This window comes from Syngnathus typhle, unplaced genomic scaffold (genome assembly GCF_033458585.1).
Source record: "Syngnathus typhle isolate RoL2023-S1 ecotype Sweden unplaced genomic scaffold, RoL_Styp_1.0 HiC_scaffold_33, whole genome shotgun sequence".
Taxonomy (NCBI): domain Eukaryota; kingdom Metazoa; phylum Chordata; class Actinopteri; order Syngnathiformes; family Syngnathidae; genus Syngnathus; species Syngnathus typhle.
In genome coordinates, this window is record NW_026871939.1 from 118,382 (window position 1) to 135,460 (window position 17,079).

The window sequence follows — 17,079 nt, forward strand, 5'->3', positions numbered from 1 at the left end:
GCATACCTATTCCACAACTTCCCACTTACCAAATATTCCAAACTTTCAATTTTGAAATTCACCACAAATTCTCCAAATGTTCTCAAGTAATTGAACACGTTTCAACATCGTTCGGCAGCATTCCCCGAAAAAGTTATTCATACATTTCGCCTTCACACGCAATTTCTCCAGAAATTGCAAAATTCTAGTTAGTGTGAAGGTGAAGACCTTCACACTATTGTTATTCCTGTCCTTTATTATTAGTGTGAAGGTGAAGACCTTCACACTATTGTTATTCCTGTCCTTTATTATTATTATTCAACATCCGCTCACTTTTTTGGCGCTTAACTACTTCCACATACTTCAACCGATTCACTCCATTCCACTTTTCACTTATTCCAAATATTCATGGCACGACTGCTCACATTTTTCTCGTTCCAAAAATCTTCCGTTTTCGCATAATTCATAAATTTATGGCGATTTTTGCCCCATTCATTCTTAATGGCAGATTCAACATTTCACATTTACGTTGTTCCAGTTTGAAATTCACATCATTCAACACATTCAAATCACATTGGGGACATTCCCAAACTTCCCAAATTCAAAATTTTCACGTTTTCACTTTTAATATTTGCATAAAATTTTGCAAAATTTCATAAAATTTCGTTTTTCACTTCTAACTTCTACATTTTTCCACCGATTCAACTCGTTCCAACTTTCAACTATTCATCTTTTGCCTACCTATTCCACAACTTCCCACTTACCAAAAACTTCACATCTTTTATTTTGAAATTCAACCAAAATTCTCTAAAATTTCCTTTTTCTACTCTAATTTCTACATTTTTCAACCGATTCAACCCATTCCAACTTTCAACTGTTCATCATTTTTCTACCTATTCCACAACTTACCAAATACTTCACATATTTTATTTTGAAATCCACTCCCAATTCCTTTTTCCCTTCTCATTTCTACATTTTTCAACCGATTCAACCCATTCCAACTTTCAACTGTTCATCACTTTTTCTACCTATTCCACAACTTCCCACTTCCCAAAAACTTCACATCTTTTATTTTGAAATTCACACCCAATTCCTTTTTCCCTTATCAGTTCTACATTTTTCAACCGATTCAACCCATTCCAACTTTCAACTGTTCATCATTTTTCTACCTATTCCACAACTTCCCAAAAACTTCACATGTTTTATTTTGAAATTCACACAATTCCCTTTTCCTTTCTCATTTCTACATTTTTCAACCGATTCAACCCATTCCAACTTTCAACTGTTCATCATTTTTCTACCTATTCCACAACTTCCCACTTACCAAAAACTTCACATCTTTTATTTTGAAATTCACACCCAATTCCTTTTTCCCTTCTCATTTCTACATTTTTCAACCGATTCAACCCATTTCAACTTTCAACTGTTCATCATTTTTCTACCTATTCCACAACTTACCAAAAATTTCACATCTTTTATTTTGAAATTCACACCCAATTCCTTTTTTTCTTCTCATTTCTACATTTTTCCACCGATTCAACTCGTTTCAACATCATTCTGCAGCATTCCTTCAATATTTATTCGACTTCTTCACCTTCACACGCAATTCCTTCAGGAATTGCAAATTCTAGTTATTATTCAACATCTTCTGCCCACTTTTTTGACGCTTAACTACTTCCACATACTTCAACCTATTCACTCCGTTCCACTTTTCACTTATTCCAAATATTCATGGCACGTCTGCTCACATTTTTCTCGTTCCACAAATTTTCCGTTTTCGCATAATTCACAAATTTATGGCGATTTTTGCCCCATTCATTCTTAATGGCAGATTCAACATTTCACATTTACGTTGTTCCAGTTTGAAATTCACATCATTCAACACATTCAAATCATATTGGGGACATTCCCAAACTTCCCAAATTCAAAATTTTCACGTTTTCACTTTTAATATTTGCATAAAATTTTGCTAAATTTCATAAAATTCCGTTTTTCACTTCTAACTTCTACATTTTTCCACCGATTCAACTCGTTCCAACTTTCAACTGTTCATCTTTTGCCTACCTATTCCACAACTTCCCACTTACCAAAAACTTCACTTCTTTTATTTTGAAATTCAACTAAAATTCTCTAAAATTTCGTTTTTCTACTCTAATTTCTACATTTTTCAACCGATTCAACCCATTCCAACTTTCAACTGTTCATCATTTTTCTACCTATTCCACAACTTCCCACTTCCCAAAAACTTCACATCTTTTATTTTGAAATTCACACCCAATTCCTTTTTCCCTTCTCATTTCTACATTTTTCAACCGATTCAACCCATTCCAACTTTCAACTGTTCATCACTTTTTCTACCTATTCCACAACTTCCCACTTCCCAAAAACTTCACATCTTTTATTTTGAAATTCACACCCAATTCCTTTTTCCCTTCTCATTTCTACATTTTTCAACCGATTCAACCCATTCCAACTTTCAACTGTTCATCATTTTTCTACCTATTCCACAAGTTCCCACTTACCAAAAAATTCACATCTTTTATTTTGAAATTCACGCCCAATTCCTTTTTCCCTTCTCATTTCTACATTTTTCAACCGATTCAACCCATTCCAACTTTCAACTGTTCATCTTTTCTCTACCTATTCAACAACTTCCCACTTACCAAAAACTTCACTTCTTTTATTTTGAAATTCACACCCAATTCCTTTTTCCCTTCTCATTTCTACATTTTTCGACCGATTCAACCCATTCCAACTTTCAACTGTTCATCTTTTTTCTACCTATTCCACAACTTACCAAAAATTTCACATCTTTTATTTTGAAATTCACACCCAATTCCTTTTTCCCTTCTCATTTCTACATTTTTCAACCGATTCAACTCGTTTCAACATCATTCTGCAACATTCCTTAAATATTTATTCAACTTCTTCACCTTCACACGCAATTCCTTCAGGAATTGCAAATTCTAGTTATTATTAGTGTGAAGGTGAAGACCTTCACACTATTGTTATTCCTGTCCTTTATTGTGTGAAGGCGAAGGCCTTCACACATTGATATTGTACTTTATTATTAAACAACTTATTCCTCCCACTTTTTTGACATCTAACTACTCCCACATGCTTCAACCGATTCACCTCGTTCAACCTTTCACACGTTCCAAAAATTCATGGCACGCTTGCCAGTATTTTTCGCGTTCATAACATTTACCGTTTTTAAGTAATTAGCAAATTTGTGCCTTTTATTTCCCCATTCATTCTTAATGGCAATGTCAACCCGAGCCAGTTTCCTGTAGTGGGTTCGATTCCCACATTGGGCGTCATTAATTATTTTACTCTTTATTCTTCCCGCTTATCATTTTCAACGCTTATCATTTGTAACTAACATTCGCATTCAACATTCATTACATTAAGCAATTTCCACCACTTTGATTACGTATTCGCATTCAACAAACACATTCATTACATTAACCAAATTCAACCAGTATGTAGACAGGGACACAATTAGCTCGTGGGAAACACAAGTGATTCCAGTACACGAGCATCTTTCCCGAGTGGTATCAAATCCCGCGTCAGTTCGATTCCCACATTGGGCGTCATTATATATTTTACTCTTTATCCTTCCCCTTATCATTTTCAACGCTTATCATTTGTACCTTTTTTGTAACATTTGTAACATTTCATTTTTAACGCTTATCATTTGTACCTTTTTGTAACATGTATTTGTAACATTTTCCCATTTATTTCACAATTATTTCTTTCCCTTTTCATTCTTCCCGCTCATCATTTTTAACGCTTAACGTTTGTAACTTAACATCTGCCTTCGCCTTCACACGCAATTTCTTCCGAAATTGCAATTCTAGTTATTATTATTATTCAACATCTTCCGCTCACTTTTTTGTCCATTAACTACTTCCACATACTTCAACCGATTCACTCCATTCCACTTTTCACTTATTCCAAATATTCATGGCATGGGTGCTCATATTTTTCTCGTTCCAAAAATTTTCCGTTTTCGCAAAATTCACGAATTTACGGCGATTTTTGCCCCATTCATTCTTAATGGCAGATTCAACATTTCACATTTACGTTGTTCCAGTTTGAAATTCACATAATTCAACACATTCAAATCACATTGTGGACATTCCCAAACTTGCCAAATTCAACATTTTCACGTTTTCATCTTTTATTTTGAAATTCACACCCAATTCCTTTTTCCCTTTTCCTTTCTCATTTCTACATTTTTCAACCGATTCAACCCATTCCAACTTTCAACTGTTCATCTTTTCTCTACCTATTCCACAACTTCCCACTTACCAAAAACTTCACATCTTTTATTTTGAAATTCAACCAAAATTCTCTAAAATTTCCTTTTTTCTACTCTAATTTCTACATTTTTCAACCGATTCAACACATTCCAACTTTCAACTGTTCATCATTTTTCTACCTATTCCACAACTTCCCAAAAACTTCACATCTTTTATTTTGAAATTCACCCAATTCCTTTTCCCTTCTCATTTCTACATTTTTCAACCGATTCAACCCATTCCAACTTTCAACTGTTCATCTTTTCTCTACCTATTCCACAACTTCCCACTTACCAAAAACTTCACATCTTTTATTTTGAAATTCACACCAATTCCTTTTTCCCTTCTCATTTCTACATTTTTCAACCGATTCAACCCATTTCAACTTTCAACTGTTCATCATTTTTCTACCTATTCCACAACTTACCAAAAATTTCACATCTTTTATTTTGAAATTCACACCCAATTCCTTTTTTCCTTCTCATTTCTACATTTTTCAACCGATTCAACTCGTTTCAACATCATTCTGCAGCATTCCTTCAATATTTATTCAACTTCTTCACCTTCACACGCAATTCCTTCAGGAATTGCAAATTCTAGTTATTATTATTATTATTATTCAACATCTTCCGCTCACTTTTTTGTCCATTAACTACTTCCACATACTTCAACCGATTCACTCCATTCCACTTTTCACTTATTCCAAATATTCATGGCATGGGTGCTCACATTTTTCTCGTTCCAAAAATTTTCCGTTTTCGCAAAATTCACAAATTTACGGCGATTTTTGCCCCATTCATTCTTAATGGCAGATTCAACATTTACATGATTCAACACATTCAAATCACATTGGGGACATTCCCAAACTTGCTTAATTCAACATTTTCACGTTTTCATCTTTTATTTTGAAATTCACACCCAATTCCTTTTTCCCTTTTCCCTTCTCATTTCTACATTTTTCAACCGATTCAACCCATTCCAACTTTCAACTATTCATCTTTTGCCTACCTATTCCACAACTTCCCACTTACCAAAAACTTCACATCTTTTATTTTGAAATTCAACCAAAATTCTCTAAAATTTCCTTTTTTCTACTCTAATTTCTACATTTTTCAACCGATTCAACCCATTCCAACTTTCAACTGTTCATCATTTTTCTACCTATTCCACAACTTCCCACTTACCAAAAACTTCACATCTTTTATTTTGAAATTCACACCCAATTCCTTTTTCCCGTCTCATTTCTACATTTTTCAACCGATTCAACCCATTCCAACTTTCAACTGTTCATCATTTTTCTACCTATTCCACAACTTCCCAAAAACTTCACATCTTTTATTTTGAAATTCACACCCAATTCCTTTTTCCCTTCTCATTTCTACATTTTTCAACTGATTCAACCCATTCCAACTTTCAACTGTTCATCTTTTCTCTACCTATTCAACAACTTCCCACTTACCAAAAACTTCACTTTTATTTTGAAATTCACACCAAATTCCTTTTTCCCTTCTCGCTTCTACATTTTTCAACCGATTCAACCCATTCCAACTTTCAACTGTTCATCATTTTTCTACCTATTCCACAACTTCCCGAAAACTTCACATCTTTTATTTTGAAATTCACCCAATTCCCTTTCTCATTTCTACATTTTTCAACCGATTCAACCCATTCCAACTTTCAACTGTTCATCATTTTTCTACCTATTCCACAACTTCCCACTTACCAAAAACTTCACATCTTTTATTTTGAAATTCACACCCAATTTCCTTTTCCCTTCTCATTTCTACATTTTTCAACCGATTCAACCCATTCCAACTTTCAACTGTTCATCATTTTTCTACCTATTCCACAACTTCCCACTTACCAAAAACTTCACATCTTTTATTTTGAAATTTACACTCAATTCCCTTTTCCCTTCTCATTTCTACATTTTTCGACCGATTCAACCCATTCCAAATGCATTCACCTTATGCTTCCCACATTCACTCCCATTCACCCCCACTTCCACTACGCTTACACATTCAACCCTTGACCCCCAATTCCAGTGTGGCGGCCATCTTGGATTGACCCTCAAGTGCCCCCAATGAACCCAAAATGAACCGGAAGTGCCCCAAATAAAACCGAAAGTGACCCCAAATAGACCGGAAGTGACCTCAGGTAAACCGGAAGTGACCCCAAATCAAACCGGAAGTGACCCCAAATGTACCGGAAGTGACCTTTTTAGACCGGAAATGACCCCTGATAAACCGGAAGTGACCTCAGACGAACCGGAAGTGACCTCAGACGAACCGGAAGTGACCCAAATTAAACCGGAAGTGCCCCAAATCAAACCGATAGTGACCCCAAATAGACCGGAAGTGACCTCAGGTAAACCGGAAGTGACCCCAAATCAAACCGGAAGTGACCCCAAATCAAACCGGAAGTGACACAAAATGAACCGGAAGTGACCTTTTTGGACCGGAAATGACCCCAAATAAACCGGAAGTGACCTCAGCTAAACCGGAAGTGACCTGTTTTAAACCGGAAGTGACCTGTTTTAAACCGGAAGTGACCCAAATAAACCGGAAGTGACCCAAATTAGACCGGAAATGACCCGAATCAAGCCGGAAGTGACCTTATTTCAACACTTAGTGCCCCAAATAGCTACATTTGCGCTAACGTCTTCGTTTTTTGTCCGATTTAACCCGTTTCAACTTTCAACTGTTCATCTTTTGCCTACCTATTCCACAACTTCCCACTTACCAACAATTCCAAATTTAAAATTCAACCAAATTCTCCAAAATTTCGTTTTTCTACTCTAACTTCTACATTTTTCTACCGATTCAACCCATTCCAACTTTCAACTGTTCATCTTTTGCCTACCTATTCCACAACTTCCCACTTACCAAATATTCCAAACTTTCAATTTTGAAATTCACCACAAATTCTCCAAATATTCTACATTTCTCAAGTAATTCAACACGTTTCAACATCGTTCGGCAGCATTCCCCGAAAAAGTTATTCATACATTTCGCCTTCACACGCAATTTCTCCAGAAATTGCAAAATTCTAGTTATTATTATTCTCTTTTATTCTCCTCACTTTTTTGTCCAGTTTCATCTTCCACATAATTCATCCGATTCACTCCATTCCACTTTTCACGTATTCCAAATATTCACGCGATGAGCGCTTCCATTTTTCTCGTTCCGAAAATTTTCCGTTTCCGCAAAATTCCCCAAATTCCGACAAATTTTTCCCCATTCATTCTTAATGGCACATTCGACATTTCACATTTACGTCGTTCCAATTTGAAATTCACATCATTCAGCACATTCTAATCACACTCGGAAGGATTCTCGACATTCCCAAAATTCCCAAATTCGAAAATTTCACGTTTTCACGTTAAAAATTCAGACAAATTTTCACAAAATTTCGTTTTTCACCTCTAACTTCTACATTTTTCAACCGATTCAACTCGTTCCAACTTTCAACTGTTCATCTTTTGCCTACCTATTCCACAACGTCCCACTTACCAAAAACATCACATCTTTTATTTTGAAATTCAACCAAAATTCTCTAAAATTTCGTTTTTCTACTCTAATTTCTACATTTTTCAACCGATTCAACCCATTCCCACTTTCAACTGTTCATCATTTGCCTACCTATTCCACAACGTCCCACTTACCAAAAACATCACATCTTTTATTTTGAAATTCAACCAAAATTCTCTAAAATTTCGTTTTTCTACTCTAATTTCTACATTTTTCAACCGATTCAACCCATTCCAACTTTCAACTGTTCATCATTTTTCTACCTATTCCACAACTTCCCACTTATTAAAAACTTCTCTTCTTTTATTTTGAAATTCACACCCAATTCCTTTTTCCCTCCTCATTTCTACATTTTTCAACCGATTCAACCCATTCCAACTTTCAACTGTTCATCATTTTTCTACCTATTCCACAACTTCCCACGTCCCAAAAACTTCACATCTTTTATTTTGAAATTCACACCCATTTCCTTTTTCCCTTCTCATTTCTACATTTTTCAACCGATTTAGCCCATTCCAACTTTCAACTGTTCATCATTTTTCTACCTATTCCACAACTTCCCACTTACCAAAAACTTCACATCTTTTATTTTGAAAATCACACCCAATTCCCTTTTCCCTTCTCATTTCTACATTTTTCAACCGATTCAACCCATTCCAACTTTCAACTGTTCATCATTTTTCTAACTATTCCACAACTTACCAAAAACTTCACAGCTTTTATTTTGAAATTCACACCCAATTCTCCAATATTTCCTTTTTCCCTTCTCATTTCTACATTTTTCAACCGATTCAACCCATTCCAACTTTCAACTGTTCATCATTTTTCTACCTATTCCACAACTTACCAAAAACTTCACAGCTTCTATTTTGAAATTCACCACAAATTTTCCAAATATTCTACATTTCTCAAGTAATTCAACACGTTTCAACATCGTTCGGCAGCATTCCCCGAATAAGTTATTCATACATTTCGCCTTCACACGCAATTTCTCCAGAAATTGCAAAATTCTAGTTATTATTATATATATTTTTTTTGGAGTGATCAATATAAGTTGTTCACTCATCTCTCCCCTACTCGCATTCAGTGTTTTTGTTTAAACCAAATCAAACCATTTTGAGAATGCATGTCACAACCGTGCCAGAGCACGGTCTGCCTGCACTTCCCTCGGCCACACCCCTTTCGTTACCGTAATGTCTGTCACCTGATTCCTCTTGTTACCCTGTGTATTTAAGCCCTGCCCGTGTATTTCTCCCTGTCGGTGTCTACTGTTGTGACCTGTCCCTGTCCGCGCCCAGTGTTCCTGTCGTTTGGTTTTCCACGGTCTGTCTGGAGGCTCACGGTCAGAATTTTATCCTTGTCCAAGTTTCCAAGTGTCCAAGTATCCAAGTGTCCAAGAAGACTTCTGTCTGTTTGCTGGCCGTGAGTCTCTATCCCGCTTGTGTCTTCGTTTCCCCACCTGACTCCCTTCCAACTCCCTTTCCCTTCAATAAATCCTGGTTCAAGCTGCATTTGGTCGCCCTGGCTCACCTCATTCCTGACAGAAGACACCGACCAACACAGCGACCAGCGCTTGGACCCCCCTCCACCACCAGCTTCCGTTGTCCAAGCCACGCCACCAAGCCACGCCACCAAGCCAAGCAACCAAGCCAAGCAACCAAGCCAAGCCAAGCCAAGCCAAGCCGAAACCAAGCCAAGCCAAGCCGAAACCAAGCCAAGAAACCAAGCCACGCCAAGAAACCAAGCCTTGCCAAGCGAAACCCAAGCCAAGAAACCAAACCAAGCCAAGCCAAGCCGCCTTCAGCTACGCAGGATCCAGCGGCCAACCCCCGACCCTGTCCCGTCGGCGCGGATGCTACGGCCGCCACCAGTCCAGGCGGCGTGGATCCAGCGGCTGACTCCCGACCCTGTTCCGACGGCGCGGATGCTACGGCCGCCACCAATCCAGGCGGTGTGGATCAAGCGGCCGACCCCCGACCCAGTCCCGACGGCGCGGATTCTACCCTCGACCCTGTCGGTCTTCGGAGGCGTGTGCAGGGCTTAAAAAAGGCGTTTTTTTGCTTGGAATGGGTTCATTTTTATTCTATTATTTGTAATGGGAAAACATGATTCGGAATTTGAACGATTCACTTCTCGAACAGCCTTCTGGAACGGATTGTTGTCGTCAACCAAAGCTCCACTGTATTTGTAATGGGAAAAATAGATTCGGAATTCGATCGATTCGCTTCTCGAACCGCTTTCTGGAACGGATTGTGGTCAAAATCCAAGGTTTGACTGTATTTTTGCTATTCTTGTTAAAATCACACTTACATGTGAACTGGAAATGACAATAATAACACATAGTGAAAACCAAATTGAGCAAATTGGCTGCTTCAGAAGTGTGTGTCAAACTGGTAGCCCTTTGCCTTAATCAGTACCCAGGAAGTAGCTTTCGAATTAAGAAAGGTTGGTGACCCCTGGCATACAACATACAACAATAGGGAAAAAACACACTAAAACTAAAACTAAAGAGAATAATGAATGGATCCAGGTTCATATGGGAAGTGTCAAAGAGTGATTTCAGAGCCTTTTTAAATTGGTGAGAAGAAAAGTCCCATAAAAATAGTGGTAGCGAATCGATGGCATTTAACAATGTCACATTGAATTATATAGATGCATTAAGATGCAGATATAGAAGATATAGATGCAGTAAGATTATCAATAGAGCCGATATATGCTTGAAATATATCATTGGAGCCACCGTGTATCACTATATCCGAGTGGCTAGTTTTGTTGGAACTACGCGGTTGACTAGACCTATTGCGAGCTAGCGCCCTTAGATTAGCTTCTATGTCGGATGCTCTGCCTCCAGGGATACACAATACTGTGGCTGGATTTTTAAGTGTGATGCTTTTCAGGTAATGGAGTCAACTATGACCAAGGTGCGAGAGCCAGTAGGCCGAAATGGCTTGGGACGGCTATGCGTCTTAACTGGCTTATCGTGGTTTGGGGCTAATGCTAACTGGGCTAGCAGGCTGACTACAGTCCGCATCTGGGTCCGCCACATTTACTGTTATACCACTATTCTGCTCTAGCTGGCGGACACGTCCCTCTAGCAGGGACGACCTCTCTGAGAGAAGGGTGCAGTTGGTGCAAAAAGCCGTACAAACCTCTTTATCCGCAGCCATACTTACGTGTCCGATGATCGACGGTAGACAAACAGCCACGAAGCCGGGCAGGAATTGACGGTCCGCGACTTTCAACAATAGTAAACTCCAAAAAGTGGAGTAAAAAGCGAGGAAAAACTAGAAAAGCATATAGAAATGTAGGAATGTAGATCGTCTCTCTAGTGACGCTGCGGCGCTCTACGTGGCAAACCGGAAGTATGATACAAAGTGAGGTTAAAAAGATGTAAAATAACACAAAGTAACAGAGAGCGAGTTACCGAGGTGGCGATCTGCGGCGCCATCTTACGATGTAATGATACCAACCAATGCATCTATATAATTACTCTGCTGCAAACACTGGTTAACGCACATGGATTGAAAACCTGCTTAAATGCTATTTCGCATAAAGAAGTAAACTCCCCGTCAGGGAATCGAACCCCGGTCTTCGGCGTGACAGGCGGAGATATTGTCCACTATACTAACGAGGACTGCGCTGCAGGGGGAAAGGAAAGCGAGGGGGCGGGCGAGAACGCTCTCGGAACACATGCGCGCATAACTATTATGTGGATTTTAACCGTCTGTAAAGGTTTCTAAAACAGTTCTGAAATGGGGCAATCTGCTGGTCCGGTTCGCATATGCCTGCTTTCAAGTTTAGAGAGCACTACCTTTAGTGGGAGCATTAGAGATTAAAGGTGAGGGGGTTATGGTAGGCGGGTTAGCAGGTTAAAGTTTATGTTATTAGGGTTTGTTAATTGTTAGGGTTTTAGGGTTAGCGTTAGGGCTTGAAGTTGGGGAATTGGGAGCCTTAGGCCAACCAGATTTCATTTATTCCATAAATCACTGGCATTCAGTCTTCAGGGCTTCCAATCAGAATGTAACGGGGTCAGCTGGTCTACTATGGGGCTCATTGGTACAGGGGAATGATTCTCGCCTAGGGTTCTTTGATTACCCGGGTTAAGGTCCCGAACGAGCTTTTCTTTGAAACACTGTTGTCTATCGCTGTGTGGACTGTTTGACAGGCCAATGTTACACAGAATGTAACATGGTCTGCAAGCTTTTTTTGTGGCTCGTTGGTCTAGGGAAGGGGTGTCAAACTCATTTTTGTCGCGGGCCACGTTGTAGTCAAAGATTCCCTCGACGGGCCATTATGACTGTCAACCCAAATAAATAAACACCTCATATTATATACAGTATAAGCTACAAAACAAACTGACAATAATAATAATAATAATTGCTTTTTCAAATCAGAGTGGAAACTTTTCAAATATTTCAAAAATAATTTTAAGAAGATTCTTGAAAGTTACAACAATTTGCAATTTTAGTATGACATACATTTAATGCACAATTTGTCGTTCCGGGCCACAGAAAATGATACGGTGGGCCATAACTGGCCCTCGGGCCTCGAGTTTGACACCAGTGATCTAGGGGTATGAATCTTGCTTTGGGTGTGAGAGGTCCGGGGTTCAACTCCCAGATGATCCCTTCGTTATCACATTGCTGTTGATCAACTAGCCCGATTTCATCTGAGGTGCATATTACATGGGCTGTCAATTAAAACAAAACGGGTTCAGTTAATTTACCTCGGGTCTCTTAAATCTTTTGTTTTGATTCTCATCACTTTTCGTCATGTGTCTTCCATTGCGCCACTCACCCTACAAGACTGTATCGACTGTAAACTTGTGTGGAAAACTGTCATTGTCCAAAGGAAGGCTGTCTAGCAACAGTGACCAGCAGACAAATTCAACAAGGTAATTTGATTAAACCATAACCCGGATTCGAATCGACCACTACACGATCATGGCGTGTATGCAGTAGCGTTAAAAAAGTTATGCATATTGGCCATGATCGTATAGTGGTTAGTACTCTGCGTTGAAGCTGCAGCAACCCTGGTTCAAATCTGGGTCATGGCATAATTTACTTTGAAGAATTTCTCCCTTGCTCACTATTGCTAAACTGCCATCTTGTGGACAACGACGATTTTCCACACAAGTTTACGGTCAGTGGCCGTAACTTGTAGGGCGAATGGCATATTCAAATAATGTCACCCTTTTTTTTTTGCAAAAGTGTTACAAGCCACATATTCCCGTGGGGCTCGTGGAGCAGTGGGTAACGCATCTGTCTACAGATCAGAAGATTCCAGGACTCCTGGCCAGCTCACATGCCATTTTGAGGTCAACATTAGCTATGTGTAGTTTATGTGAACTTTTGGGTTGAAGTAACTCACAGACACTGTCAACAAATAGTCTTTCCAATTTTGTCTCGTCTTAGGGATCATCGGATCTGCGTAGTTATTGGATAGTTCCACCAACATTTTAATATCAACATTCTTTTATGGTCTGCCTGGGTGTCGTGGCTGAAGATCCTAGAGAAAAGACCCTAAACATGCAACTGCATATTGGCCATAATATAGCATTGAGGCAACTGCAACCCCAGTTTGAATCTGGTTAATAGCAGATTAAACTTGTTACAGTTATTTTTTATTCACCCTAAACAGTCTTACGTTGGACCATGACAAATTTACATACACACAAGCTTACAGAAAATGACAACTTCCCGTGGGGCTAGTGCAGTGCTTCTCAAATAGGGGGCGCGGTGCTATTCCTGGGGGGGCGCGTGTGACCCTGGGGAACAGGCTTTTTTTTTTGGCAGTACTAGAATAAAGTGTAATTGCGCGTTTACTACAGCAGGGGGCAGTGGCGCTCTCATTGTTACTTCTGTCACGTTTGCGACAGTGCAACATTTTACGACTTACAAGACAAGTTAGGATAGTCACGGTGGGGAGGGGGGGCGCGAATAGATTTCTTCTTGCTAGGGGGGGGCGTAACAGAAAATAATTGAGAAGCACTGGGCTAGTGGCTCGTTCCTTGCTCTGAACGGACAGCCAAAACGATTCCTAACACTTACTAACTAAGTCCTAACCAATTCCTGTGTGTGTATGGGGGGGGGGGGGCGCAAAGGAACTAATCAGATGGCCCGAATCCATGCATGGCCGATGACGGCAGTGATCAACACAGTGATATTTGAGAAGTGAAATGAAGTTTATAGGATTTGCAGACAGTGTGCAATCATTATTTAAACAAAAGTAGGCAGGTGCATACATTTGGAAACCCCATCAGAAAAATGACATCAATATTTAGTAGTTCCTCCTTTTGCAGAAATAACAGCCACTAAACCAGTGGTTCTTAACCTGGATTCGGTCAAACTCTATGAGTTCAGTAAGTCGGTCTCAGGGGTTCAGCAGAGCCGAACACACCTGATTTATAAATTCGTGATAACGCATATCTTAACTGGTCTCGCAAAGGCAAAAGCAGAAGTCCTACTGATTTGCTGGCATGTCATTTTTCGTGAAGTCATGCATTGTGTTGGTTTTATTCTTTCAACAAGGTGGTGTTCATGCACTTCTGCATGAGTTACGCTCTATTCTTCTGGCCCAACTCTTTCGGCGCAGCCGATAGGTAGATATGATGACCATGGAAAGTTCTTTGTGAATTATCAATCTTTGCCTTTCATATTCATCGGGACTACACTATTAATAGGTACCTACACTGTGTATTTGGATAGAGACTGCTGAAAGTGTACACATATGCCTCGTGAACTACATGCATTACTGCGGGTGAAGCGTGAACAAATAAGTCAGCAGACAAGTTTGCCGATTTATTAGTGCCCAGAAGAGAAGCACTTCACAGTTTAACTATTTAATGTCTGCCAGAATGATCGATGTACAGCTGTGGAGCCCTTTCTGCGAGATGCGAAAGAAGGTCCCTCTCCCAGCGCCAAGGTTCTTTATACTACTCTGGGCCGCCTTCCTGCAAGGAGGCGACTCTGCCTAGCCTAGCGGTGGCCAACCCGCGGCTCGCGAGCCGCATGCGGCTCTTTGGCTGGTTTCATGCGGCTCTTTTACGTTCATATCAACATTTGTGTTTATTTTTTGTGCGTATTTGCTTCGCTTCAGTTCAATATGGTATTTTGGTCAAACGCGCATGCGCGTGAGGTGAAATCCCGCAAAGGAGGAGGGACAAACAGAGTGACTGGTTTTGCTGGCTTTTTAACGAATGGCGACTGTGACTACGGGGGCCCATTAGGTCCAGAAAAGCTGACACGACGCTTGCCAAAATGGCAAGGAAAAAATGCAAAGCTAAACGAATATATGACGATGAACACAGGATGTTTTGAACAGAGTTAAAGTTGTTTTTTGTTGAACGCTATGGCAAGCCATTCTGCCTGATATGTTGGACGTCATTGGCGCATTTAAAAGCTTCAAATGGTCAGCGCCACTTCAGCTCACTTCATGCCAATATTGATAAGGACTTTGCAAAATGGACTGAATTTCGCAAGCACAAGTTTGGAGACTTTGAACGTTTTTTTTAAAAAATTACGAAGCACTCAGAGACTGTCACACTTGCATTGTTTCAACTGACTTGGAATATTGCGCAGGCTAAAAAGCCATACAATGAAGTGGAGTTCGTTAAAATATGCCTCAGTGACGTTATTGAAATCCTGTTTCCTGAAAATGACAAACTAAAACAAATGGTCTGTCCCGCCACACATAGTAAGTGAAAAAACTTATGTTTTTGTTTGTGGAATTTGTTGAACTGAGTTTGTCTGTGTGAGACAATGCACACAATGTTCATTGTCTAAAATGTGGTCTTTGGTCTGTGGTTTTAGTACTGTAGGAGTCAATTTGTCATTATCATGTTGGTGCGTGACATAATAATGTCACACAATATATTTGGCTGAGCAGAGGGGTGTGTGTGTGTGTGTGTGCGTGTGTGTGTGTGTGTGTGCGTGTGCGTCTGTGTGCGTGTGTTTGTGTGTGTGTGTGGGCGGGGGGGGTTCATGTGTGCTCAGGTGTATGATGTGGCTCTTTGCGATGACACAGTAAAAAATGTGGCTCTTAGTCTCTGACTGGTTAGTAAGCTGCTGTGATAACGTGTGACCTTGTAGTCTTAACTGAGAGCGACTTCTACATATGTGCAAAGGGTGTCATAGAGAAGAGAAAGCTAATAAAGCAAGACAAGGGTTACAGCGATAAAACGGCATAGCTAAAGCTACCTAGCTAATCACATGTGCCAAAGAAGCCTATTCTAACAAACCGTTGGTGAGAATGGGTAGACAGGGAAGCCTGTAATGTCATGACTCGTCCCCGGTCACGTCCATGTTGTCATAGTTTTGTCCGTGTGTCTGTGTGCTCACCCCTCCCCTCCTGTGTGCCCATGATCAGTGCGATCATTCTCACCTGCCTCTTGTTACCTGTCTTGTATTTTAAGTCCTGTCTGTGTATCACTCCCTGTCGGAGCATTGATGTGTTTGTCACTGTTATGAGTTTTTTTTGGTTCCTGTCTTGGTAATGTCACCCTGTCTTTTTGTCTCACGTCTCTGTTGTTGGTTTTGTTAGTAAGTCTTGTCAGTTTGCCGAGTCTTTTGAGTTTGCTTCAATAAACCGTGGTCCAAGCTGCACTTGGTCTCCCTGCTCCATTTCCACACTCCGTTCGTAACATGTAAGCGAGTCCATCACTCGTATACTCCATCGCTTTTCGGCCTTTTGGCTAAAATCAAGTGTAGTATCTGTTCTTGGGTTTGGAGGATTAAGAGAGCTGACCATAGAAGAGAGAATTTTAACCATAAAAGTGGTGATTTTACCCTTGGTTTTACTAATCAGTTCTGTTTTATCCCAACAATGAAGGTGCTTTTAGAGTTGGACCGAGCCATTTTTTACTTCATCTGGAAATCCAAGTTGGAGAGACTGAAGAAGGACACCATGAAGAAAAACAAAAAAAAGGGAGGAAAAGGAGTGCCAGACTTAAAGCTCTTCTTAAAGCCTCGGAAGCAGATATGTTGCCCTGCACCTGCGAAGCGCGCTCCTTACACCAAATGCACCGAAAAGCCAAGCAATGACACGATTCTGGATGGACTCATACCTCCGGAAACTAAAACTAATAACCACCGACCAAAGAATTCCTGTGTCTTTTAACCTGCCACCTTCTTAGTGTAGTATCTGTTCTTGGGTTTGGGGGATTAAGAGAGCTGACCATAGAAGAGAGAATTTTAACCATAAAAGTGGTGATTTTACCCTTGGTTTTACTAATCAGTTCTGTTTTCATCCCAACAATGAAGGTGCTT

At 39.9% G+C, this 17,079-nt stretch overlaps 1 non-coding gene across 1 annotated transcript; it reads left to right on the forward strand.

Moving 5' to 3' along the window:
* Window positions 1–16,485: 16,485 nt before the first annotated feature.
* LOC133147136 (U2 spliceosomal RNA) lies at window positions 16,486–16,680 on the forward strand. The gene has a single exon (XR_009711527.1). It is a non-coding gene; the product is annotated as a U2 spliceosomal RNA (small nuclear RNA).
* Window positions 16,681–17,079: the final 399 nt, after the last annotated feature.